This window comes from Apostichopus japonicus, chromosome 22 (genome assembly GCF_037975245.1).
Source record: "Apostichopus japonicus isolate 1M-3 chromosome 22, ASM3797524v1, whole genome shotgun sequence".
In the NCBI taxonomy this organism is placed as follows: domain Eukaryota; kingdom Metazoa; phylum Echinodermata; class Holothuroidea; order Aspidochirotida; family Stichopodidae; genus Apostichopus; species Apostichopus japonicus.
The window spans coordinates 24551901-24579530 of record NC_092582.1 but is presented as its reverse complement, the minus strand read 5'-3'; the positions used below and the strand labels follow the sequence as shown (position 1 = coordinate 24579530).

The 27630-nt window shown below is 36.1% G+C and overlaps 1 long non-coding RNA gene across 1 annotated transcript; it reads right to left on the bottom strand.

The window, feature by feature from the left end:
- Positions 1-4930: 4930 nt before the first annotated feature.
- Positions 4931-21868, bottom strand: LOC139963648 (uncharacterized). The gene is made up of 4 exons (XR_011791713.1): positions 21829-21868; positions 15013-15048; positions 8573-8637; positions 4931-8082 (listed from the first exon to the last, which is right to left on the bottom strand). It is a non-coding gene; the product is annotated as an uncharacterized lncRNA (long non-coding RNA).
- Between the last annotated feature and the right edge of the window lie 5762 nt (positions 21869-27630).

The following is a 27630-nucleotide window of genomic DNA, read 5'->3' as shown; positions in this document are numbered from 1 at the left end:
TCAATGTTTGCGACCTTTCGAAACTGAGTCAAAGAGAGTGAAAACAAGAAAGGATTGAAATCTATGTTGAAACAAGTCTGTGAAGCAAACCTTCAAATTCACGAAAGAAAATTATAAAATAGAATAGAATCGGATATCGTCATCGATTTATTAATAAACATTCTCAGCTAATTTACGTTCGTTTGCGTTTTAGGGTACAGTTTAAGCAAAACCCAGCAGACAGGCGTGACAAAGTGTTACCTAACGAAGACCTCCAAAATATGTTAGCATATATTTATAAGCATTATGACGTTGTCAATCCATAGAAACAGACACACGTGGTATCCAGTGCAGTTAAGGACGAACGGGGAAGGGAAAGGACATTGTACGGGAGAACTTTCAGTAAGAATATAGAGTGGCCAGGGGTATCGGTGTCATTAATATACCAGTTTATTAATTTATTAATTTACATGATGAAATTCAATGAGGAAGTTCATCTCGAGTTAAGGTTAATATAATGAAGGGAATCCACAAGGAACAACCCCTCCCCCTCCCTCACGCGTGCAGAGACGCCAAATGTCAACACATTGAACGTTGACAAGGAGAAATCCTCGTATGGGGACGATGAGTGAAATTATATTCCTTTAAGAATAAAACAAGGAAAATTTAAAACAGTTTAAAATCATGCATGGAGATGATTCAGTTATGGCTCAAAATACGCTATAATATCAGATAATGGTCACTGTGTGCCACATTGAGCAATATACTTTAAGATCATTTTATGACACGCTCTTGAATATTTGGTAATAAGCTGGAAGCTTGTAATCTTTCAAAAAGCACCTGTTGCTAGAAAATGTTGAGATGAACTTGAAGAGAAAGTTTAAATTTAAGGCACACATAGCGATATCAGCACTTTTATTAGGACAAGAATTTCTTGATCCCAACCTCAACTTTACCAGCCTCACCTGTTTTTTTTTCAGGGGAGTTACTCTATAGCAGCCGTAACCTTCTGTGTGACCTTGATGCAGGACAGTATGTTGAAATTACAAGGTAGTACATAGACTACATGTTACACAGAGATAACACTGTTGACAATATTTCTCTGATTAGTTTTCTTTTATTGCTTCCATTGACATTACAATATCAATACATATCAATCATTTCATTATAAGATTCTACGATATGAACTTATGATATAGTAACAGATAAATGGGATGAATATGTTGTAATTGTATCATAATGAGAGACCAGGTTCGCCTCAAAGGGAACAAGTATGTTTGGTTGCAAAAATTATATATTTGTACAAGCATACAGAAAGATCGAAGATACCAAGAACAATTACAAAATAAAGGAATAATTATTTCCATGGAAATAATCTAATATCATAAACAGATACTGCAACGCAGTGATTTCTTCCATATTTATCTGTTAATCTGTGTTTAACTTTGTAGTTATGTAAATATATGCAGTTTTGCGTGACAGGGCTGGGTTATATTGGTAAACTTTATGGCTTCATAATATCCAATTGGGTTAAAGCAAATACGACGAAAAATGAATTACAATGAAGAGATCATGAATATTCATTAATTATCAACCAGCACCATTAATAAGAAGAAGCAAAATAACGAGGATAATGAAAGTTATGTATTTAGAACAATTATAAGACTCTAACAAACACTTGCTCTAATTATTGTTATATTTAGACATTAATTATTAAATTACTTCCTGCTTAAACCATTTATTAATTTTACTTTCTCTCTGTTTAGTTCATTTCTTTCGTTCCTCATATTCTATATTATGAATTAATCTTTGATATTACTCACGCGTAATACAGTAAGCCGATCATCGCATTTAAGGTTCATGTTAATTATACAGAACATTATCTTCGTTACTATAATGTTAAAATCTTACTATTATACGTCAAAGTCACGTGTTCCTATTGTATTCAAAGAAACATGATTAGAAATCATAATAATGGAACAAAGAACTGGATTTAAAAACAAAACATGTCATTGTTATTTAGTAATGTCTAAGACAGTGTTTTAGTATGATTTTGAGTAACACAATCAATGGTATAACGGTAGACAGCCAGTCATAGTTATTATGATAACATTCAACAATATTCTTCTAATACTTACTGTATTACGCGTGAGTAATATCAAAGATTAATTCATAATATAGAATATGAGGAACGAAAGAAATGAACTTAACAGAGAGAAAGTAAAATTAATAAATGGTTTAAGCAGGAAGTAATTTAATAATTAATGTCTAAATATAACAATAATTAGAGCAAGTGTTTGTTAGAGTATTATAATTGTTATAAATCGAAGGAAAATATCGGATTATAAAGAAATAAAGAAGATCTTTAATAAAATGAAACCAGTAGAATCATTTATAAGGCGCATTAAAATAACAATGAAAGAATAAAATGAAGAGTATATACTATACAGAGCCGATCTTGGTATTTAAGGATTACTTGATATATACATAATATTATCAGCTTTACTACGCCAAAATTATGTAATGCTAAAAGAATTTACTTTTAACGTTCTACTTACATACCTTATTAGAGAAGACTTTTAATGAAGCAATTAATGAAGTCAAATGTAAAATTTCAAAACTTATTCAAATCTACAATTCTTGTATCTAAACAAATATTTAAGAATCGATATCTCCAAAGTCAAATGCAGTTTTTGCTCAAATGCGTAAGTAACCTAAAGTGACTTGCTCATCAATTGCTTACCTATCACTTCATATTAAAATGATCGTTAGCTTACCTATCACTTCATATTAAAATGATCGTTAGCTTACCTATCACATAATATTACAATGATCGATAGTTTACCTATCACATAATATTACAATGATCGATAGCTTACCTATCACATGCTATTAAAATGATCGATAGATTACCTATCACATAATATTAAATATTCGATAACTAACCTATCGTGTAATATTAAAATGATCGATAGCTTACCAATCACATAATATTAAAATGATCGATAGCTTACCTATCATGTAATATTAAAATGATCGATAGCTTACCAATCACATAATATTAAAATGATCGATAGCTTACCTATCATGTAATATTAAAATGATCGATAGCTTACCTATCACACAATATTAAAATGATCGATAGCTTACCTATCATGTAATTTTAAAATGATCGATAGCTTACCTATCACATACTATTAAAATGATCGATAGCTTACCTATCATGTAATATTAAAATGATCGATAGCTTACCTATCATGTAATTTTAAAATGATCGATAGCTTACCTATCACATACTATTAAAATGATCGATAGCTTACCAATCACATAATATTAAAATGATCGATAGCTTACCTATCATGTAATATTAAAATGATCGATAGCTTACCAATCACATAATATTAAAATGATCGATAGCTTACCTATCATGTAATATTAAAATGATCGATAGCTTACCTATCACACAATATTAAAATGATCGATAGCTTACCTATCATGTAATTTTAAAATGATCGATAGCTTACCTATCACATACTATTAAAATGATCGATAGCTAACCTATCATGTAATATTAAAATGATCGATAGCTTACCTATCACACAATATTAAAATGATCGATAGCTTACCTATCATGTAATTTTAAAATGATCGATAGCTTACCTATCACATACTATTAAAATGATCGATAGCTTACCTATCATGTAATATTAAAATGATCGATAGCTTACCTATCATGTAATTTTAAAATGATCGATAGCTTACCTATCACATACTATTAAAATGATCGATAGCTTACCATATATCATGTAATATCAGAATGATGGATAGCTTACCAATAACATAATAAAATGATCGAATAGCTTACCTATCACATCATATTGAAATGATCGATAGCTTACCTATCATGTAATATTAAATATAGCTTACCTATCACATAGTATTAAAATGATTGATAACTTACCTATTACATAAAATTAAATATGATCGATAGCTTACCTATCACATAATATTAAAATGATCGATAGCTTACCTTGTAATATTAAATTATCGAAAGCTACCTATCATATAATATTAAAATGACTGATAGCTTACCTATCACATAATATTACAATGATCGATAGCTTACCTATCACATAATATTGAAATTATCGTTGGTTTGATTCTCCTTTAGTCTCACAAAACAAGTAGGAACTTTAAAAGATTCAGTAAACATTTTAAGGAAAAAATAAAATCGTGAAACACAGAGAGCATACCATTGCATATAGGGCTTACTTAATGTACATAACATTGTCAGCATTATCATATTCAATCTCGTTAAACTCTGTAAGCTCACGTGATCGTTTTGTCCAAATGCTTTACTTAGGACTATAAAATAACAACGTATAGGGTAAATGAAGGCGATAAAGCATTAACAAGAGCCCAACGGTCACTATGGTTCCTTTGTAAGTGAATATTAAAGTCTTGTATGCCATCACTCATTATCATAATATGTATGCCTACATATACCAGCTATTAACCAACAACTGTATTCCAAGTTTGGAAACAATCATATATACTTGAAGGTTGTGGAGTTATAGCAATATCAAATGTTGGCCCTTCCAAAAACTTGGGCCGAATAAAATGTTGCCCTCAAATGGTCCCAAAAATATTGCGCCCACAAATTCGGGCCCAATGAACTTGTCCTAAAATGCATATGAGTTGAATATAAAAGTTGGTCCCTGCCGGCCCAAAAAATGGGCCCGGAGTTATTGGGATACAGATGGCCTACATGTACCAGCTATTAACCAACAACTGTTTACCAAGTTTGGCTACAACCCGACTTACGGTTGCAATGGTTATTGCAATGGAGAGAAAATGTGGGCTCAGATGGTCCAAAATATTGGGACCCAAAAATTCGGGCCCAAAGAAGTTGCCTCAAAATGCATTTTAGTTGGAAATCAAATTTAGTTCCACCAATGGGTCCGGAATTTTTGGGGGCCCAGACATTAACCAGCAACTGTATACCAAGTTTGGCTGCAATCCGACTTCGGGTTGCGGAGTTATTGCAAAGTAAAACGTTTTACGTTTGACACCATACCCTTATTAATAAAAGGTCATCTCTATAAAAATTGGGCACACCTTTTATCTACTTAACAAGTATGACAAATATGCATCACCCCGTTGTTGAGTTATCGCGGACTCAAGCAAGTGTCACAGACGCACACACACACGCACACGCCATCGCATATGTTCCTTTTGCATTCGATAAGGAATCAAAACTTGGTATGCACTAAACTATGTGTATTTTCCAAGTAATGGATATTGTCATCATCACATACACTAAAGCAAAGTTGGGATCCTTCCCAATCCAAAGTCAAACGAAGGAAGTAAAAACATAAAAAACTGGAACATTTTTCTGTTAGTGTGCAACTATGACGTCACACCTGTTTGCTCCAAGTTTACTTTTGGTACTAACTGTTACAATTTCAGCTATCAATATCTCCAAAATGCATGGATTGGATACAAATTTCACCAGGATGCTTAGTATATGATTCTCTTTAATAAGTCAAATGTACATTTTCCTTTTCTCCTTTTAAGATTATCGACGTTACAGTCTCTTTTGAGTCAAAACATAACCAACACTTCAACAGACAGTTTTCAAAATGTAGCAAAATTCTAGAGTAAGCAAATGAAAAATAAAAATATGATATCCATTAAAAGCCCTAAAAATAAGGGGAATCTGTCTACCTCATTAATGTCTTTAGTAATGTTAAATCCTGTATCGACGTTATGTCATCATACATGGAGAGATCGAACTAATTGCGCATGATCAAAGCATCCTTTACTTGATTGTTAATAATGAAATATTAGTGTTAACACTAAATAGAAACTTTACTATGTTTCTTTGTCGGTGAACTATTTTGAGCGTTCATGTTATATTCTTCGTGCGCTGATGGAATCAGTTAATACATCAAATAGGGTATGACGTAAAGGTCATAACAATAAACTTAATTATTAAGATAATGATTTGAACGGACAGACTATAAATCAATAAAAACAATTATAAAGCGAAAATTAAATAATAATCAAAGAATACAATGAAAAGCATTGATCGATTTAGTTAGGTCTCAGTTACTTACCATACAGAATATACATTTGTTATTTAAATCATATGATATGACGTCACAGTCATGTCATCTAAATGTCTTCAAGTTAAGAACGATAATACATTGGAACCGACAAACATGAAGAAATGCTGACTTAGAAAGAAAAAAAACATATCACAGATATTAATTAATATCACATCAAAGTTCTTGTAGTTCGCTTTTAATAACACAATTGTATTGTAGATAACCAATGAATGTCATTTAGTCTTAGCATTGACACAATTAAGGTGACTCTACTCTTGTTAGGGTTAAGACATTACGTAACCGATACATCACAGTTTAAATCAAAATGTAGTAAAAGGAAGAACGAAGATAAAGTGTAATCATGCACTCCTAGTTACCGAGTGTATGTGGATACTGTATGTACAGATTATAACGAAAGCATTCTAAACATGTCTGCTTAGAAATAGTATAGAAATATGTACAGAATTAGGCGTGAAATTTTCTGAGTAGTAAGGTGTTTGTCGGGGGAGGCAGGGGGGGGGGGAGTTGGGGTTGGAGATATGGGTCTGGAATTGGGATGCATGATAACATTACATACAATTGGACCAATTAAGGTTGTTATACCCTGCACACGAGGAGTGCGTGAAACAAACTTTTCTCTTTATTTACGCAAGTAACGAAGACTTTGTAACATATTGGGGTGAAGATACTGTACATTACCATTTAATTCCCATTCTACAGATTAGCGTTATGTTGGTGGTGCAAATAACTACTATAACATCTACTTGATCACCAATGTAGTTACGTCAAACCCTTCCTACTACCGTCACCATACTATAGTTGGCGAAATAAGGGCGCTGTCTCACAATAGGAGATAGATAGTGGACAGTGTACTCATAACAATCTTTAGCAGCATATTCATCAGATTCAGAAATGGTCACAGGATAACATTTATCTCCCCACCAACCACCTCTCTAGTCCCCGAAGGACAGCAATGTGACTAACAAAGCCTAACAAATTACATTTGTACACTTTAGCGCACAAAACTAAGTAGTATGACATGTAGCATATTACAGGGTTGCTTTAATCACAACATTAATGTTGTTATGTTGTAGACCACTGGCTTTCAGTCTAGGCTGCTTTTACTATAACATTTATTTTGAGACATGTATGTTACTTTAAACAGCTGAGTTCATCAGTAAAGGTAGCTGGACTATATAGTATAATACGGAGACAGTTATGTCAGTTCCTCAAATACAACACAAAACACAATGGGATGAGAAGACTTATATGGCCTCAAATAACATGTTAACATTGTAGTAGACATTCCACATGGACAAATGTAGTTGAAAATCATCTAAATATGCTCTGGTTTAAGGACAAAGTGACCACATTTGATTTTCTTTTGAGTTATTAAAATGTATAAATCACATTATTAACATGAATATTTAGGCCTGTACTAAGGGGCTGACGTCATCATCAATTTTACATTAAAGGAGTATTCAAGACATATAGCATATTTTAAAAGGTGAATATCTTACCAAACCAGAAAGTTGAAGAAACATTAAAAACACTCTTTTTTTATGGATATTCTACTAAAAGTCATCCTTTAAGACAAAATGTAAATTGAAAAGTTATCTTTCAAATTTCACTTCTTTATTGTACATGAAATTATTAAAATCCCTCTATCTCTATATCTATTCTATCTCTCTTCAAGATCCAATCACAATGAATGTAAAAGTGACAGTCTTCACCAAGTCACCATTCCATTGTCTTGAGAATATAGGCATTTGATGACGTCACAATCATACAAGACTAATTGCATGTGTATTATACTAGAGATCTATCTGGAGCTGTTTGTAGTATTCGGGATATATTAATAGTTTTACAACCTAATCTCTTTATTAGATCCTTTCTCACTGAAATTACTGCCATCAATTTGAGGATTGAGTGAATGACGTCACAGTCCTGTTGATGATTGGCAACGCCAGATGATCATGCATCTTGCATTGAACTGTAAGATAGAGATAAAATGAGATATATTATGTAACATTGTTTTCATAATAAATGGGTCAAGGAAACACTTATTCGTGGAATAATGGGAAAGTGATACCTAAGCCACCCCTCCCCCGGAAAAAGCGCCAGCAATACCATAAACTAACATGTAATTTAACCCACCAGCTAAACAAAACACCGCGACACGGGAAACAAGCGAACAATGTTTCTGTTAATGGAAGGAACTTATCACTCATTTTCATACATTTATCAGGGATCAGCTTTGTTACGAAAAATATAATAAAACCAATTATAGTTGAGGCAAATGATATTAGTGACCAGATAAAATTAGATAATCACAGATATAGGAATACATATTCTGGTGTTTGATGGAGATTACTTTTAATAGGCCTATATTAAGATTTTACAACTAAAAGTAGCAGACAATCACTGTTAACAAATACAATGTTAAATACTAAGGTAGAGAGTATTCAGCTGTATTGACTTACAGTTACATGCGCCTTGCCTGGTTGAAGTCCTCCAAGCTAAACTGGTAACTCTCATCATGGAATCCCTAAACAAGAGGAAAAATATAAGTAATGAATATGTATAAGATAATACAGATACAAAGACAATGCAGTATAGTTAAATGTTGTAAATATTCATCATATGCATCCATATTAAAAGTGTTATTTCAGATAAATCGAGTCATGTTACATTAAACTTTGCATGTTTTAAATGTCTTGACAATTTTTGTCCGGTTTATTATTATTATTATTTCAGTTATTATTTTAGGGATTTCTAACGAGTTCGTCCTGCGAATATTTTTGGTACTGAACATGATATACACATGAAGGCTAAATCCATGAAACCAAGGTCACTAATGCTGTGGTCGCTTTGATTTCATGCTTGAAAGGACTGATTTGTGAAGGTTCGATTCTATAAAAAAAGTTCGACTGTTTGCTTGAAATATTGAAAATAAGTAACAACATTGAAAAGTTAATGTCAACAATTATTGACTCATAACTCAAGGATCTAATCCTCTCCCAATCTATAAAAGTGATTTCTGTGTATTACAGGATTAATGCGAATCAGTTCACTTATCTCCACACCCCATCCTCTTCCCTACTGGTAACCATCAAATGACTCTATTCAGGGGATTTCCCCTTGATATCACGATGACTCAATCAATGCAACCCAATGTACTATCACACATTGGCGATGCAAGGAAATGTTCCGTCCTGTTTATAAGCTGATCCCGTCAACCTGAGTAACCATTTTCAATGTAGCTGCAGGGTTTAACATTCTCATCATTATGAAAGTTCGACAATTCCTTCAAACATTAATGTAATCGTTACAGAAACATATTCAGGTCACTCATCTCTCATTATGTGCTTTTCTTAAGAATTCACAAATGTAGGAGCCACATCAAATTGGGCATTGAATTACGTGATTGTGCATTACAAAGGTGAGAGTTCAAGAGCTGGTGAAGGGTGCAGCATTATTTGGGGATTAAAATGCCCAGTGTACTCCATTCTGATGGTAACCTGAGTTTGATCCATAAATGTGGTATATATATTTCCAGCTGGACCCCACCCCTCTCCCTTCTTTCTCTAGAACTTTGAAACCAATCGAATCATTTCGTGTAAAATGTTGGGTAGGCCGTGTCACTATCTGACGTTCATACTGTTGTTCCTTTAATAAGGAAATTCCCTGAAATGATCATTATTGAGCTCTTATGGGATAGTTATTTAAGTTGGTTTTCTTGACCATGCTAGACTGGGTTCTGCTTTATGTTTTGTTTCGACGGAACTTGTGTTAACATTAGCATATTTTATCTTCAATAGAAAGATATTAACAGTTTAGGGCATCATTATAAGTGCATATTATAGTGAGAAAGACTTTTAACAATAACACCAGGTTAGAGATGAACGGTGGAAGGGGTGGGGGGAAGGGCGGACTCAGACCGATGTTTAGGGGTGCTGAAAGCGCTACCTTGTGAATGTTCACACGGTCAAGAGCTCGCTTAATACATATGGTCAGTGGTCTAGTTGGAACCAAAGACATATTGCCTACGAAGTCTAAACACTCCTGAAATTAAGTTTGTAAAGTATTTGATGCATCCCGGAACCCCAATGCGAAAATATACACAACTATAGTGTTAGAAAATTACTGTTCCGAAAAATAATTCGCGATCATAATACACTCCTGTCCCCTTCCCGTAGCATCCGGGCATCTCTAGTTACCGTAGTACCATTGTCTGGGAACCTGTTAGTTTGTTGGTAGTATAGGCATATAGTTACAGTAAGACTTGACCTCGGTTTGTGTTTTGAGAGAGATGGGAGAGATTGGGGAAATTGAAGAGATAAAAATAGTGAGTGGAGAAGAAACAAAGATTTTTTTTTTGGACAAAGAGGATCAAAAATGAAAAAAAAAACTGTCAAAACAAGAAATTGAAAGCCAGATTACTTTCTTATTAGTCCGGAACGATGAACGAGATATCAATATACTTGGAAGCCGTAACACATTGTAAACAATACGAACTAGAAACACTTTGTGTCACGTGATGCGAATGATTTGAAAGATATATGTTTTATTTGTTTTATTTTTTCGCTCTATTGTTTTGACTTTACAATGAACGTGAATCCAGCGTTAACCATATGAGTCGCATAATTAATCAAAATGAACGTCTCGTAAAACACGAATTACCTACTCTTTTGTTCTTACTATATCGTTAGTTTATCTGTGCAGTATCAGTTTAGCGCTTCTTAATTCAAAATGAAAGGCATTCCGGACGTTGAAGGGTGAAACTGACCGCTCTTTATGAAAATATTGTAAACGTTTTCGACGGTTTATTGTTCGACATCCAAGGGTTATTAACTTCCTTTATCCATTAACATAAAAATAGCTTTAGATCTAGGTAATTAATTAATAGTGTTCCTGTATCTCCATGGTTACTCCTTACAGTTATGTCTAAGATGTCTATGTACGTAATGTATCAAGGTGTATTACAATTATTAAACTATGAGTGACTTCTAAAACTCCGCCGAAGAAAGTTGGTGGACCAAAGACGTCCATGAAGAGGGATGGGATGAGGTTAATATAAATTTGCATCCAACTTTGGGTAACATACTCTTGTTTTAATCAATTTATTCGCACGAATCCTCCCTCCCTCCGCCTCGAAACAATGGCACTACGAGCCGCTAGTTTTCTGCCTTTCAGGAGGAACACTTCATCACGTCAACTTATCCGTCGCCTGCATGGTGAGTACACACCCAATTCCCTTAGTACAGTTTCGTATATATAACATGCTAATGTAGCATTAATACGTCATTGCTACACGTGTAAGCTACCGGCATATTTACAAATAATTTAAATGGGCCATAGGAAGGCAGATAAAACGTGCCTTGAAATCAGCTCTTATGTTTATTCTGCATAAACGTTGGCATTATTCGATATCAAACGCCCATTACAACGTTATTTGTTAGCTGGATTAGTCAGGTTTTCACAACATATTATCTAAAATATAAAAAGCAAAATGGAACTTCCCCAGTTGGTGTTTTATGTGTCATCTGTTTGTACACGTGTGTAGGTAACGACATGTTAAAGATTAATGTTTCATTGAATATTCCAAAATAAGATTTCATATATAGAGGGGAGAAGATGTAATGATGTGTTATTGTAATTCATTGCTAGCTAATTTTGACTAACATGAGAAAATTTTGGTAAAATATTCAGAAATCGGCTTTCATATTGAAGAAAAAACCAGGCGCGTATCCAGGATTTTCTAACCCGGGGGGCGCGAATTACTATCTAAGCGGAACGCCACCATCGGTTGGCGCGGAGCGTACAAGAAAATTTCTGGTTTTGATACCCCCAGATTACCGGAAATGGCACTTCTCGGGCTTGAAAATGACCAACCAGATGCACACGTTTGCCTGAGAACCAAGTATTTCCCAAAAGTTTTTTTTTTTCCATCCATAACCTTTTTGAAGATTGTCATCAGTCACACATCATGTTCGACCTGATTGCATGTCCTATGGATCATTGCTTTTGTAGGTGATTCTACGTCACGGCCCACAATATCCGAAAGCCCCACTTTTCAAGGTTTTAAGCCGATTATTTGTTGAGAATTTGAAAATTCACATTTCTCGTGAATAAAAATCACTTGAAAACATACCCATAATGTTGCACAAAATTCTATCTATGGACAACCAATATAGAAAAACCTCCTTGAACCCCTAATAGACAGGTGAAAATTGCACGAGTAGAGGAAAGTATGATGAAGAATGTTGGTGAGGAAATTTTCTAAAATTCAGACACAATTAATTTATTGGTGTAGAAATATTAAAACCTCTTATAATGGCTATTATAAAACTTGGTTGAAGGAAATGACAAATAGCAGATATTTCCGATATCAGGTATATCGAAACCGAACACTACACACATAGGCGTAGGTCCCGTAGGAGGCGGGACTGCAGCCCCCCCCCTTCCCGCAACCAAATTTTTCCCATTTTTTCTGGCACCTACTGAAAGAAAAATAAATAGCAATGAATAGCTTAAAAATGATCTCCTTGGTAATTAAAATAAAGTTGTAAGCTTGGCCGACATTACTACTGTAAAAGAGAGTTTTGACATAAATGGATCTGTATGCTTTTTCTCCATCTACATAAGACATTTGGTTGTTTACATTAGCATCCGGCGGTATACTGTGCAACTTTCACGGATCTTAAGGCACACGAATGCCATGCAATGTAATGACCGATGGTTGCTTATATGATATTGGCATCGATATGTTGAACGCGCGCTTCGCGCGCGAAAAATTTTGGCTTTTTTTTCGGGCAAGTCGTTACAGCCCCAAATCCAATTTGGCTCCTACGCCTTTGACTACACACATAGACAGTTTTTGAGGCTGTTCATCGTGGAACATGCATTTCAATGCTCACTGATATGATGTTATATCTGCTCTTTGCTTTACAAATTCGAACAGGCGTGAAGCGAGTAATTGACAAGGGAGGGGCGAAGCCTGTAGGCAAACTATCTAAGCGAAGCGCCACCATGAGTTGGCGCGAAGCGTACAAGAAACATTTTGGCCGAAATGACACTTCCCAGGCCTTGTAAGTTGCATCTAAGCATTGTCTATTTTGAAATTACTAGCGATGTCGTAAAGAAAATTTTCTCGGGGGTGGGGCGGTCGCCCCCCTTCCCGAAATGCGTCATGTTCCCCGACGACTCGGTCGAGTTCAAGACCAGCCACAGTTGGTTCCATATAGCACAATTGTACAATTGTTAAGGCGTCCATACACACACACGGGTTATGATAGACCATATATAGTATTTATATAGATACATTAGTGAGAGAGGAAAAATGGAAACGTCAAAAATGGAGTTGTCGGTGTAAGGGGTAGGGTGAGTCGCACACCACCTCCGTAATCCTTGATCTGTCACTGGCTACCCTGTGTATATAATTGGGATCAGCGCTTTAACTATGACTGTTCCTCTTTCTCTTCCCGAGGTCTTGGCTATCTTCTACTCCCTCCGTTTCTCCTTTTTCTCTCTTTTTTTCTTTTTCTTTTCCCTTCCTTTCTCTCCTCCTTTTCTTTTCCCCCCTCCTTTTCCCTTTTTTCTTCTCTTTTTTTCTCTCCTCTTGTCCTTACCCGGGGGGCGCGCGCCCCCAACGCCCCCCTGGATACGCACCTGAAAACAGACTAAAAACCACCATAAAAAAATAACTGTAACAAGTTGTTTTCATAAATAATCACTACTTGAGATAAAAACCAGCGTAAACCTTCTCGAAATCTGACTTGAGGCTTTGAAGTGACACACATTTGGGAAGTATACTGCTCAATAAATGTTTTTTTTTATAAAGTTTATGTGGAGAGAGTCAACTCTCATGCACGCAGCTTCATCTCAAATCACTTAAGTGTCGTTAGCTACCTACGCCGTTGCTGTCATGCATGCCTTTTATATAAACGGACCCGAACTGGAACTTACTTGATGCACCCCTCCTCCATTTAATCCACTCTGTAAGGGATTACGGTATGACGTCATCACTCAGTCACTAAGATATCAACTTTTTATTTTGTTCTAGTTTCATTATATGTCATATAACAACAACAGTTCGCTCCGAGTGATTTTATGGCACAGTGTATGCTCTCATATCACAATGAATAATAATGATGATATAACCCAACGGATACCCTCCTTAATCATCCCTAACCCCTCCCCAATCCCAGAAAATGATTCTTATGATTTTATATAATCAAAGAATAACGGAATAGGAGATTTGAGTATAGACTTCTACAGTTAGCCCTTTGTATGTTGAGAAAATTGTTACACTATATGGTAACACTGTTGAACCGTCATATGATATTAAATGATGTTAATATATTATTTTTAATGTAGCATTAAAAGTGACATTTAAAATGTTATTTTATTTGTCAGTTTCTTTCACAGTCAATAACCTGTGAAAATTGTTTCGCGAAGAAATGAATAAACAAAGGATTTACTACAAGAAATATTGAAAATGCTTCTTTGATACTTTTTGAACTAGTAACAAATTATGATATGCACATCAAGAGAGTGAAATGAAATAATCATTACGCATCTGTCAGGGGGGGTGGGGGGGGGGGTTGCAACACACCATAACACCGGACCAAACCTTGTAGTATTTACAAGTCTATCCGTTTCTTTGTTTATCATTTCTTTGACTGTGTGCGGAAGGAAGATTATTTAGGCCGCATCTAAACTTCACATTGATAACAATGTAACTTGCCCATCTAAATTCCCTGTTCGATACACTTCAATTATAAATCTTTCCTCCATCATGAGATACAAAGTATAATACTCTTTTATCTTATTTCCTTGTTCCACAGTAATTAACACCTTCTTGACTGATACTAAATTACCGTTACTAATTAACAGGAACATGAATCTGTGTCTCTCTTACCTCTTCTCCTGGTAGATTACCCAGTCCGTCACAGGGCTGAAAGGAAGAGATAGGTTATTATCATGAGATGTTGAAACTGTGTTTTAGGAAAATTCAATAGGCGAAGTAAAAAAATTATAAGTTAGAATGATATATGTTCACCAATGTCGCAGAAAATTATTCCAGGCACCGCAGGTAAACACACATCTGTATTGAACACACTAAAGTCAATATAAGAGAAAGACTCGTCACTGTTATAAGATTCGCGGACTTAATAACATAAATACAAGCATCAAACACTGAGTGACGTCATCAAACACTGAGTGACGTCATGATGATGAACTTCTCCCTGAGATGGTCAGATGGATACCATGTACTAGAAGATGACGAGGAGGGAAAAGAGGGCAGTATTCAAAGATAGAACTCAGAACATCGTGGTTGGATCGACGTAATGGTCAAAATAAATCAAAATCTTGTTAAGCCCACAATGCAGCATATTGTTTACCCCCCCCCCCCACCCCGTCTTAGATGGGATGTTTCTATCGTATTGTTGATCGTGTAGAGATATCCATGACAGTTTGGGAAATGCAGTTGTGTGATGAACTCATAAAATAAGAGACATAAGGGAGAATTAAATAGACTGGTGGAGATCTGTTAACATTGAAAAACAATGAAATGTTATAAACCCTGCACAGAAGTTTTGCTTTCTAACTTTAACCTGTGTGGGTGTGTTTGTTTATTGAAAGTTGTACATGCCCAAATAATCAGTTTCGCAATAGTTGTCTCTCTCTGTCCAATTTAGGCAGGGAAAATTTAGACCTCAAACGACGGCCTGTAATTTATGAATGACTAGAGTCTGTGTATTTAACCGATACTCCCTGTGTGTCTATTAGACTAGTATAGGCAGACACCGTATCAGCTTGTCATTTGCTTTGTCTCTATGTATTAGCTGGACTCGGACTTGGTTTGGGTTGTTCATATACTCTATAACTCTGTTCGGACTCTAGAGTACCATTCTCGAACCAAGTAGTCTCGTACTCGACTCGGAATCAGGAATAATTGGACTCAACTACATCAGAGTGTTCATTATACTATAACATACAGACATATTGAATGGTTCTGTTGGAAAAAGTACTAATAATAATAGGAACCATGTGAGGATACAAGGCCAGGATGTTGCATTACGTTATTGTCAGCGCTTGAATATAGTTATTAATTTGCCGGGTGTTAATTGTTTAAAAATCAACCACATTACCAGTTATTTTGAACACCCCACCCCTCCCCTATCTTATCTGGCCCAGGCTCCTTCAAGACTCTACATTATACACATTAGTAGTTATTCAAAAGACGAAAGAAATAATGCAAATATTTTGAACCATTATTACTTCATATTCACCGTTGCCTTGTTTCGTATCATAATGCTGCTGCTTAGTTCTGTACATATAGAGGATGGTACAAAAGAAGTTTCTTGAAAGTTAAATCAAATTCTTAAATTTAACACCTTTAAGTTGACCTTTAATGTAGTCACCTCTACTTCAATTTTCCTTGCATGTTAAAGTACATCTAATTGACGAAATCTACCTTAAAAATAGACTTATTTCTTTGTTTCAAGTTAAAAACAGATCTGCCGTTTCATATCTTAGCCTGCTCTGGCCCACACCTTTATGTCAGTCACGTATATATACATTAATCTAAATAAATAATAAATTATAATCAATATGGATCCCCCAAATCCCATTACAACTGAAACTATTAGAACCGAGTCACAGTTACTGACTGTTGTATTACTGCGTACAGTGACGTCACAACGTAAAGATTCTAGAGATCAAAAGTATGCATCGATATTTTCACCAATAAAACATTTTTGACTGAGACGGTGTGGAAGAGAGACATTGCAAGCACGGTAGACTAATTTTGTTTTATAAGGAATTATCTGTCTGAATATTCTCTACTTTAAAATTGAGAAGTTTTATTGATTCACAAGGCAATAACTTCTAAAAGGAGAGCACATACAGTAGGGGTCTACATGCGGAGAAAGAAGGACAACAATAATTACAATAATTAGGAAATAGGACGAAAGTGCTGGAGTACGAGCGTGGAAGGAGACTTCATTTAGTTTCATTTATTTGTACCATACATCATGTTATTTGTACCATACCTGATCTTATTTGTACCATACCTCAAGTTATTTGTACCATATCTCATGTTATGTGTACCATACCTCATGCTATTTGTACCAAACCTCATGTTATTTGTACCATACCTCATGTTATTTGTACCATATCTCATGTTATGTGTACCAAACCTCATGTTATTTGTACCATACCTCATGTTATTTGTACCATACCTCATGTTATTTGTACCATATCTCATGTTATGTGTACCAAACCTCATGCTATTTGTACCATACCTCATGTTTTTTGTATATCATACCTCATGTTAGTTGTACCATACCTCATGTTATCTGTACCATACCTCATGTTATTTGTACCATATCTCATGTTATTTGTACCATATCTCATGTTATTTGTATCATACTTCATGTTATTTGTACCATACCTCATGTTATTTGTACCATACCTCGTGTTATTTGTACAATAACTCACTGATTTGTCAGTTTGAAACAAATGCATTAAAATAAATCTGCTGTATATTTATGTCAATATCTTGAAGTTAGAATATCAACTAGTTAAGTCTCTATAGCTATGCATACTGTAGCACTTTCACACATGTAAACAAACATGTTTTAGTCCGTAGCGACTGCAATGGAATACCTATAGCAATATACTATATGACTATGTGCTATGACTGTTATACCAGACAGTCTTTTCTGTAAATCAGCTTAGTCTGTATTTCAGACAAATCCCTCTTATGACATTTTCAAAGGTGATATGTCAGTGATAGCATTACTTATACCATTTTGGTCTCGAGGGATAATTGGATCATCGATAACGGTATATCAGAAATAAAATTCTCAAAATTATAATCTGTAATATTTACAGATCTTCCGTTAACTTATTATTCCTTTAAGCGTCTTGATTGGACAATTCCTATTGTATTGAGTATACATGAACTATTCATATGGAACACGCACTGCATCCAGCACTTAAGGGTATTTTATAGTTAAAGCCAATAGAAATTTATACAATACTAATATCTTGCCAAAGAATGAAATAAAGCCATTCAGAATTATTTGCTTTGCTTTTCTGTTAAGTTTATTCAAACAGAATCACTTTTTAGATTATTTTTAGAAACAAGTTTTCAAGTATTTATTAACCTTTTACTTTCTTATCTTTACGCCTATATTAATGTACATATTTTTGTATTTCTTAGTCTTTGGTTCCCTTGTTTAAATATTTTATATTTATACTGGTGCTAACGGAAATGAAATGAACAATATATTCGACTTTTGTAATAGATTCTGGTTAGATATTTCTTACGGAATCTCTAAGTGTACATGTCATTTATACAACGGTGTAGCAATATTATAATAGGAGCTGTGAATCTGACCGCTTGTAATTAGCCAAAACAGGCGATGAAATTAGAAAAAACTTCAGCCCAAATTTTTACATGTATGAGAAGGTGAAGCTAGTTATGAAATATGTAATAGGTCTGATTTAAGTTCCGATGCTGGTTAAAAAGCAACCATTTTTCTCATGAGTTGAAGCATTTTTTTTTTAATTAGTTGAAGCATTTATCCGATTTATAATAATTCATGAAACCTATGAAAGCTTTTGAGTATATTTGATGTCGATTAAGTTGATACTGTAAACGAAACCAGCTATGTTAATGCTACATTCCTTAAGTTACTTTAGTCTTGTGATCCAACCATAGCTGTACACAGATCATCCAGCCTCTCCAAAGAAGTGTATACTGCACATCTAAGATGCTTTTAACAAAAAGCAGAAGCAATATACGGCTCAGGCTGAGCATATATATATCCGTGACGCAGTATCTTAAAGAAAAAAACAGATTCATGCGCATGATCTTTTTCAACATTGTGTTCGTATACAGCGTCACAAAACTAGTTCTTTAGTTGCCATGGTATCTAGACAACAGAACGAAGCTGAAGTATAATTGCCCCCACATATTGACTAGTATTCTTGTTGTGTAAATGTGCGTAGAAAGGGATTTAATCACAGCTCCACCGAATCATCGGTAATGATTTACCCCACAGAGCGAATCTGCTGCCACTAAAAAAAATACATATTTGCAAGATCTTCTTCTACATTTTATTCCAAATCACGAATATAATATTTTCACAATTTACAAAATAGTCTTCAATTGTATTTCATTTTATCAATAAACGTATTCACCTCTTCCTTCATTTATATCAATCGCCAAAATGTCCAGCATAAACACTTTGGAAAACGGTGAGTCTAATGTTCACAAGCAATTTCGTTTATCTCTGCACTCCACACACAAATAATTGGCAATGTAAACCAGTTCCTGGTATGATTTTAAACCATACAAAGAACAACAATGTTAAATCGCGCTGCTTCGCATCGATCACCATCCGTTACACTACCAGCTCATCCTCATTTCTGACCTAGGGACTACAGGTATTAATTGTCTTATATACATTAGTGTACGTGGAACCGTCGCAGGAACATATACCTTGATAAATTTGAGTTAATAATTGAGTAAGATTGAACTTAGAAGAAAGAGTTGCAAAAGTGGACTTTTACAACATCTGTACTTTGTGCTGTTTTTGCTACAATCTGCTGGATAAACGACAAATAATTCACTAATCAAGAGCAGTCACGTGATTGTGACAACATATCTAGATATCTTAGTTAGGTGCAGGGTATCCAATAATTCTTCGAATATTTCACGGTTTGGTCAATTTACAACATATATGACGTGATAGGCAGCGTTATTTAATGGAAGACCAACTTCTCCTAACACCAGAGAAAACGAAAAAAAAAATAACATAACCAGGTATGTTAATACCTGCTAACAAAGAAAAATATGCAAGAGCAGCCACAGTAAGCTACGGGGTCGGCTAAATGGACTGTTTATACAACAACTGTTTGTGCCATGATGAGCATTTGCCCCGAAATTAAATGAACATAAACAAGAACGGTACAGCATCATTGACAACATTCTACGGTTTCATATTTAATGTTCATCGAGACAGTGAAGTAAAAGCGGCATATTTCAGTAAATTCCATTAGGTGAACAAATTATTTGATTAAGATATTTGTTAATGTCATTGATTTCTACTACAGCTAAGTTTTGATTCAGAAGAATATAACCAATGTTTCAGGAGGATGTACAGTGGTATGTTGGGAACGTTTAGCAGGTTTGTTTCAAAGTCATACACGCTACTAGTGTTCTACTAAATATTGAAATGATATGCTCAGTTGTTAATTATCATACCGATGCTCGAGAATTTCATCTCAAAAATATATTTAAAGATATGTATTTCTGTTCACTTCCAGATTTGTATAAGTTTATTTTACGTTTGGAATAAACGTGATACAAAAATGAACGTGAGTTGTTCCTCTATCATTTGGCGCCCTCAACCTCCACCCAATCCTAGACACTAATGATAAGGAATGCATGAGGCTGGAGGTCCGGGTGTTGCAATATAATACCTTTAACAATTGAAGATAATTATCAAGATACAATAAACAATTAGCGGATGACAAATTATGAATATTTAAATCAGATTACCAGTTACCGACTTTACCGTTATTGGAACAACTCCACTCCTAGCCCTACCCGGATCCTGATCGACTCTTCAAAATCGTCTTATGTATGTATGTTTGTGTCTGTTCAAAACCCGCGGGAAATAATACGAATATGTGTCTTATTTTTCATATGTTATCAAGTGCATGACTGCACATGTTTGGTTACCATGTTATCCGTACAACGGAACAACAGAGTGGGTTAGTAGAGCTACACATTATTACTACAGAGTTTCTTTCTATTTTCAAATTTATTCCCATTTTACACGAATACAATAATCACCACCATCCCCTCTCCCAAGCAAGAGAGTATTAGATCGGAACACTTGCAATGTCATTAATGAAAATAGCTCATCTTCCCTTCATATATACAAGTGACCAGGACCATGTCAAGCATTACCATTCAGAAGAATATATCAGAGTTTATTGGTTTCAAATAATAACCAGATCCGTCCTTTCATTATATTTAAGCCTGCTTAGACACACACACTTATGTCAGTCACGACACTAATATGGATGAATAATAAATCATCCTTCAAATCCCCTAAAGCTTTCTAAGCAACACATTTAAATTATTAGCAAGATATAATACTATATTGGATATTTCTAGCTTCTACACTTTGTGTTGCTTTTGCTAAAATCTACTTGCAGCAAACTTAACCGCAAAAGGGGAGATAAGGACCTTGAAAACATAATGATACTTTATTTTACCAAAATCACACCAGGAAAGATGAGAGTAGGCTCTCTACACCCCACCCCCCCCCCCCTCCACCCCTTGGAAGTATACGTCAACGATCTCACAATGACATGGACATTGTACGGGTGTGTCAATATAGAACTAAGCGTTATGTGCGCTGAATGAGATTCATTAAGACAATGTTAGCACGCAAGATTCCATCCGCCCTCTCCACAACCCCCCCCCCCCCTCCCCAAGTAGGAGCGGGAAGATGTCTGAAAGTTCTTTCTTTACATCGGAACTTCTAATATTACCGGCAGCACGTAAACTTCACAGATAATGTATCACTATATTGATTTATTTACACTTATTGGGGACTGAAAACAGTGCTAGGGCAGCATAACGCAAACAAGCTGACCAGACCTGCATTATGAGCAATAGCTGAATGAAAGGTGAACAATCTCTTACCTGCCATTGACCGGTTTGTAGATTCAGACGACGATACTGGTCATAGTCGATAACATTCCAAACTGATGAAAAACACAAAAGAGAGATATGTTAATGATAAGTGCATACTTAATCTATATTGGTCTGGAATGAAACCATCAATATATTCACCGGATTTATGTTGGCTCTCGATGGTAACTTCATATCAGCTGAGTAATCAATATGGTTGATTCCTTAATTTTGATCTTATCAGTTTACTATCATTATCATCTCAGTAGTGTAGCTGATCAGTTTATAATCATGATATCTCAGTAAGATTACCGATCAGTTTACTATCATTATCATCTCCGTTTTATACCTAATCAGTTTACAACCTATCATCTTAGTTATAAAACCAATCGAGTTAGAATTGTTATCATCTCATGAATATATCTGATCAATTATACACTTAGCCTACATGAAACATGTGAAACAACTAAAATAGGAACGAATATTGGACTAAATTAAGAAATCAATTGATGATAGTCGAGTCTTCGATGCTCAGATCAAGAAAATTAATCTATGAGATGATGAACTGATCAGAGAACACCCAACATCAGTGACGTCATCACACATCATGAGAGCCATAATTAAACTCTGCTTTAGAAACAATTGGAAAAAAAAAGAAGAAAAAGGGATTTTTGTTTGAATAGCAAATGAAGTTAAATTATGTATTTAAATAATAAACAAAACATTGTCATAACCACGCAGCCAGTCTCCATGTAAGAGGACTGCTGGATCTGAGAGCATTCCAGTTCGGTAAAGGAAGGTTGTTTGTTTTACGCTCATGGTTTGTTTGTTTAATGTTCTTTAAACTGGACTCTAAGAATAAATCATAGCTGATATCGTCTGCACATTATTAATAACACCACACTGGTAGCTAGCTGCACATTGTGATGGTAGGAAGAAAGGTGAGGGGTGGGGCTTTGCAGGGGGAATGAAGGGTTGAGGGGAAGGATGCTTTAAGTTCCCTTTCAAGGAATTCACCACACCGGTAGCATGCTACACACTGTGATGGTAGGAAGAAATGTGGGGGAGGGAGGCCGGGGGAGGCGGGGGGGTATGAATGGTTGAGGGAAGGGTGCTTCAAGTTTCCTTTCAAGGACTTCACCACACATGTACTGTGTTATAGAGAGAGAGATGAATTTAAGAACTGAAAGAACAAAGACAAAAGAGATACATCAACAATAAGTGTCTCTGCATATCCCAACCAAGTGGGCTTTTGGTGATTCCTTCGCAATTGAGATTATAATCCCAAGCTTTCGTCATTGTTGATTAAATTGATCAGCAAGGTTATTTCACTGACTGTGGACCTACTTACTCAATAGGTTAACTAACCATGTTATACAAGCTATTTTTTAGTAAAATTCAACTCAAGCCTTGCCCCCTAATAAATGTGCATAATATCACATTGAACAATGTCATACATTAGAATGTACCCGCTATCTTCCAACACCTTCACACAAAGTGTGATTCAATTCTGAAAATGTTTACATTGGACCCTGTGACCTCATTAATATTCTAGAGATGAGCACCAAAATCAAAAGGGCTCTACTACTCACTGTGGCGCTATGATAGATTATCAAGGGTAAGCCGTTCTGTCACATATAGATGGTATATGTACATTTATTAGCTATAAATCATAATCTTTCCGTATTTGTTTTGAGATTTTGAATCACTTGATTGTGCTTAATCTACTTTCCATGTGTATTACAATTCTTAATCGCATCATCGACAGCATATCAACAGTGATCGTAATGGCAATTGCCTCTCACTTGACTTTACGCCCTCTTTTTCTTCCCTTTTATAAGAATTAGAATTCGGTTTAGTAGTGACAACTAAACAACTAGGGAAAAAGAAACCCTTCTAACTAGAACTGCATTTGCATGGAAATACGCAATATTTTAGTGCGTATGGAGTGCTTACAGTATTATAGGAAGTACTTTGCAAATACGCAGTATTGTAGTGCGCATGGAGTGCTTGCAGTATTATAGGAAGTACTTTGCAAATACGCAATATTGTAGTGCGCATGGAGTGCTTGCAGTATTGTAGGAAGTACTTTGCAAATACGCAATATTGTAGTGCGCATGGAGTGCTTGCAGTATTATAGGAAGTACTTTGCAAATACGCTGTATTTTAGTGCGCATGGAGTGCTTGCAGTATTATAGGGAGTACTTTGCAAATACGCAGTATTGTAGTGCGCATGGAGTGCTTACAGTATTATAGGAAGTACTTTGCAAACACGCAGTATTGTAGTGAGCATGGAGTTTTCCCCCTTTATTCCCCTGTATACCAGCGACTGTCAGAGTATGACCAGCAGTGATTGTAGCGTCATCAAATATGCGGATGATACTGTCATTACTGCATTGTTACCTGTCAGGTGACATTGACTCATACGCCACCACGATTACAAGGTTGGTCCAGTGGTGCGATGATCATTTTTTACAACTTAATGTGTCCAACACTAAGGAGCTGATTATAGATTTCCGTCGCAAGCCAATAACTCCCATATATGTTGAAGTAGAACAAGTAGGTAAACATGAGTACTTAGGAATCATGCTGAGTAACAAAACTGACTGGTCTAGTAATGCCACAGTTGTCCATAAGAAAGCAAATCAAAGGCTGTACCGTATTTCTTGAGAAAACTAAATAACCTCAGAGTGGATAAAACAATCATGACCTAGTTCTATAAATCCCTCATGCAAAGTGTTTTGATGTATCACATAATTTGTTACTTTGCTAATGGTACAAGAATCGATGAGAAGATGATTGAGCAATCTAGGGAAGTTGCTCACCGGGTAATCGGTGCTCACTTACCTTCGTTAGAGTGCTTGTATCATGAGAGGGTCTGCAATAAAGTGAAACAAATCATGCAAGACCAAACACACCCTTTGTTTGAGCACTACATTTACAACCGCTCTGAACTGCGTTTATGACCACTACGTACACTATGGGCCCGCTACAGATACTAATTTGTGCCTAGTTCTATCCATATATTTCATTCACAAGTGAGAAGATAAGTTTCTTATTTGTAGGACTTGATGTATATATGTTTGTATTACTGTCTGTGTATCGCAGTCTATTGATACTTATACTCTTGCTTTTTCTTCCGTTTACGACCTGTGTAAGCCGAATTCCCGATTGTGGACAATAAATTCGAATTCAATTCAATTCAAATTCCTATGAGGGCGCTCACAGCGCCGTGACAGACTCAAAATAAGTTGGCTACGCAGCTAGCCTCTGAAACTGCAAATATCCATTGACTATTTGAAACTTTAAGTTTCAACGTCCAGTCATGTAGGTATCGTTCACTTGGCGAGTAAAGTCAATATTGTAGCACGCACGCGCACTACAATAATGAGAATATAATCTATATGTTACGAGCAACAATCGGTTTTCTCGTGGAATTTCCTGCAAAATGTTCTGTTGGACGTACAATTGAGCAGCACATCATTACAGCGGAGACATGGGATACCGTTACAAATTTATGGCGCTATTACGAAATATTTGTCGGAAAATATCAGAGTGAGTGAAATCGTCATGGCAATAGAGATCAACACGTACTTGTTTGAACTAGTTTATAATGTACAAACCATGTATTCAGAGTGGAAAATAACATTAAGATTTGACGGAAGTTTTGAATATTTTATAAGTTTTGGAGCTTGTCACAATTTGAGCCTCAGGTTAAAAAAGGATAGTAAAGGCTTAGGAGAACATGCATGCATCATGAACATATAGCAGATCGCATAGCCTACTGTGATTCATTTCATGGAGAAAACGTAAGTCACCTGCGAAAAACCATACATAGATCTTAGATCAATGTGTAATATTTCAGATTCTTTCCAACAACTATTTTGCACGTTGCAGTAAATGTGTCAAGGTTTGTACAATTATCGGTTGTTTGCTTTGTTTAGTCAGTTTGTATTGTCTTCTGGAAATTCCCAATTTTACAATGTAGATTTAACCGTAACACAGCAACGACTAGCTTAAATATGTCATGCAGATATTGCGGATGGGCATATTAAAATCTGGAAGGCAAAGTTATAGAAAAAAAAGATTATTAAACAAAACAGACACAGTGCACCAAATGCACTAGTTAACAACTTGGACAACTGTTTACTGATTACCGTGGTATTTCTTTCAAACAACCGTACTGTTCCAGCCTGTTATTCCGCTATCGGTTCTTTCCACCATATATATTGTGCACTTTGTGCCATGTTACCGCCAAATTGTACACGTGTGCATTTAGTTCGATTCTCACATGTTTGATTTTGAATGGCAGAAGAAAAAAGAAAGAGAAATCATAGTTGAGCGCCTGGGGAACTGCCCCCCGAGGCCCTGCCCATGCCCTCTTTTCGTCCCGTAGGACCTGGCGAGGAGTTAGTTCCATTGAAACCTTCTAAATAGGTTACACATCGGGTGTTCTAAACGATTTGAAAACAGCCCTAATCAGTCTGTCCGTTTGGTTTGGTTCCGGACAACCAGACACGAAGACAATCAGACATGCTGACAATCAGACACGCAGACAATCACACACGTACACAACCAGACAATCAGACATGCATACAACCAGACACGCAGACAACCAGACACGCAGACAAACAGACAATCACTCAACCAGACACGCAGACAACCAGACACGCAGACAAACAGACACGCAAACAACCAGACACGCAGACAACCAGACAAGCAGACAATCAGACACGCAGATAATCAGACACGCAGACAATCAGACACGCAGGCAATCAGACACGCAGACAATCAGACAATCAGAAAAACAGACACGCAGACAATCAAACAAGCAGAAAAACAGACACGCAGACAAACAGACAATCATACAACCAGACACGCAGACAACCAGACACGAATACAATCAGACACGCCGACAACCAGACAATGAGACAGGCAGACAATCATATATGCAGACAATCAGACACGCAGACAATCAGACACGCAGAAAACCAGACAATCAGACAATCGAACAACCAGACATCAGAAAACCAGACACGAAGACACGCAGACAACCAGGCACGCAGACAGCCAGACAATCAGACAACCAGACACGCAGACAATCAGACACGATGACAATCAGACACGCAGACAATTAGACACGTAGACAACCAGACAGGCATACAATCATATATGCAGACAATCAGACACGCACACAACCAGACACGCAGACAATCAGACAACCAGACACGCAGCAGTGAGAAACGCAGACAACCAGACACGCAGACAACCAGAAACGCTGACAAACATGCAGACCATCAGACACGCGGACAATCAGGCATGCAGACAATCAGACATGCAGACAATCAGAACATCAGACATAAAGACAATCAAACAATCAGACAATGCAGACAAGCAGACATGCAGACAACCAGAAACGCAGACAAAAAGACTCATAGACAATCAGAAACGCAGACAATCAGAAACGCAGACAATCAGACAAACAGACAATCAGACAAACAGACAATCAGACACGCAGACCGTCCGACACGCAGACAATCAGACACGAACACAATCAGACACGAACACAATCAGACAACCAGACAATCAGACAATGAGACACGCAGACAACCAGACAGGCATACAATCATATATGCAGACAATCAGACACGCAGACAACCAATAACGCAAACAATCAGACAAGCAGACACGCACGCAATCGAACAACCAGACAACAAGACACGCAGACAACCACACACACACGGACACGCAGACAACAAGATACAGCCAGACAATCAGACAATGAAAATCGCAGACAACCAGACAGGCAAACAA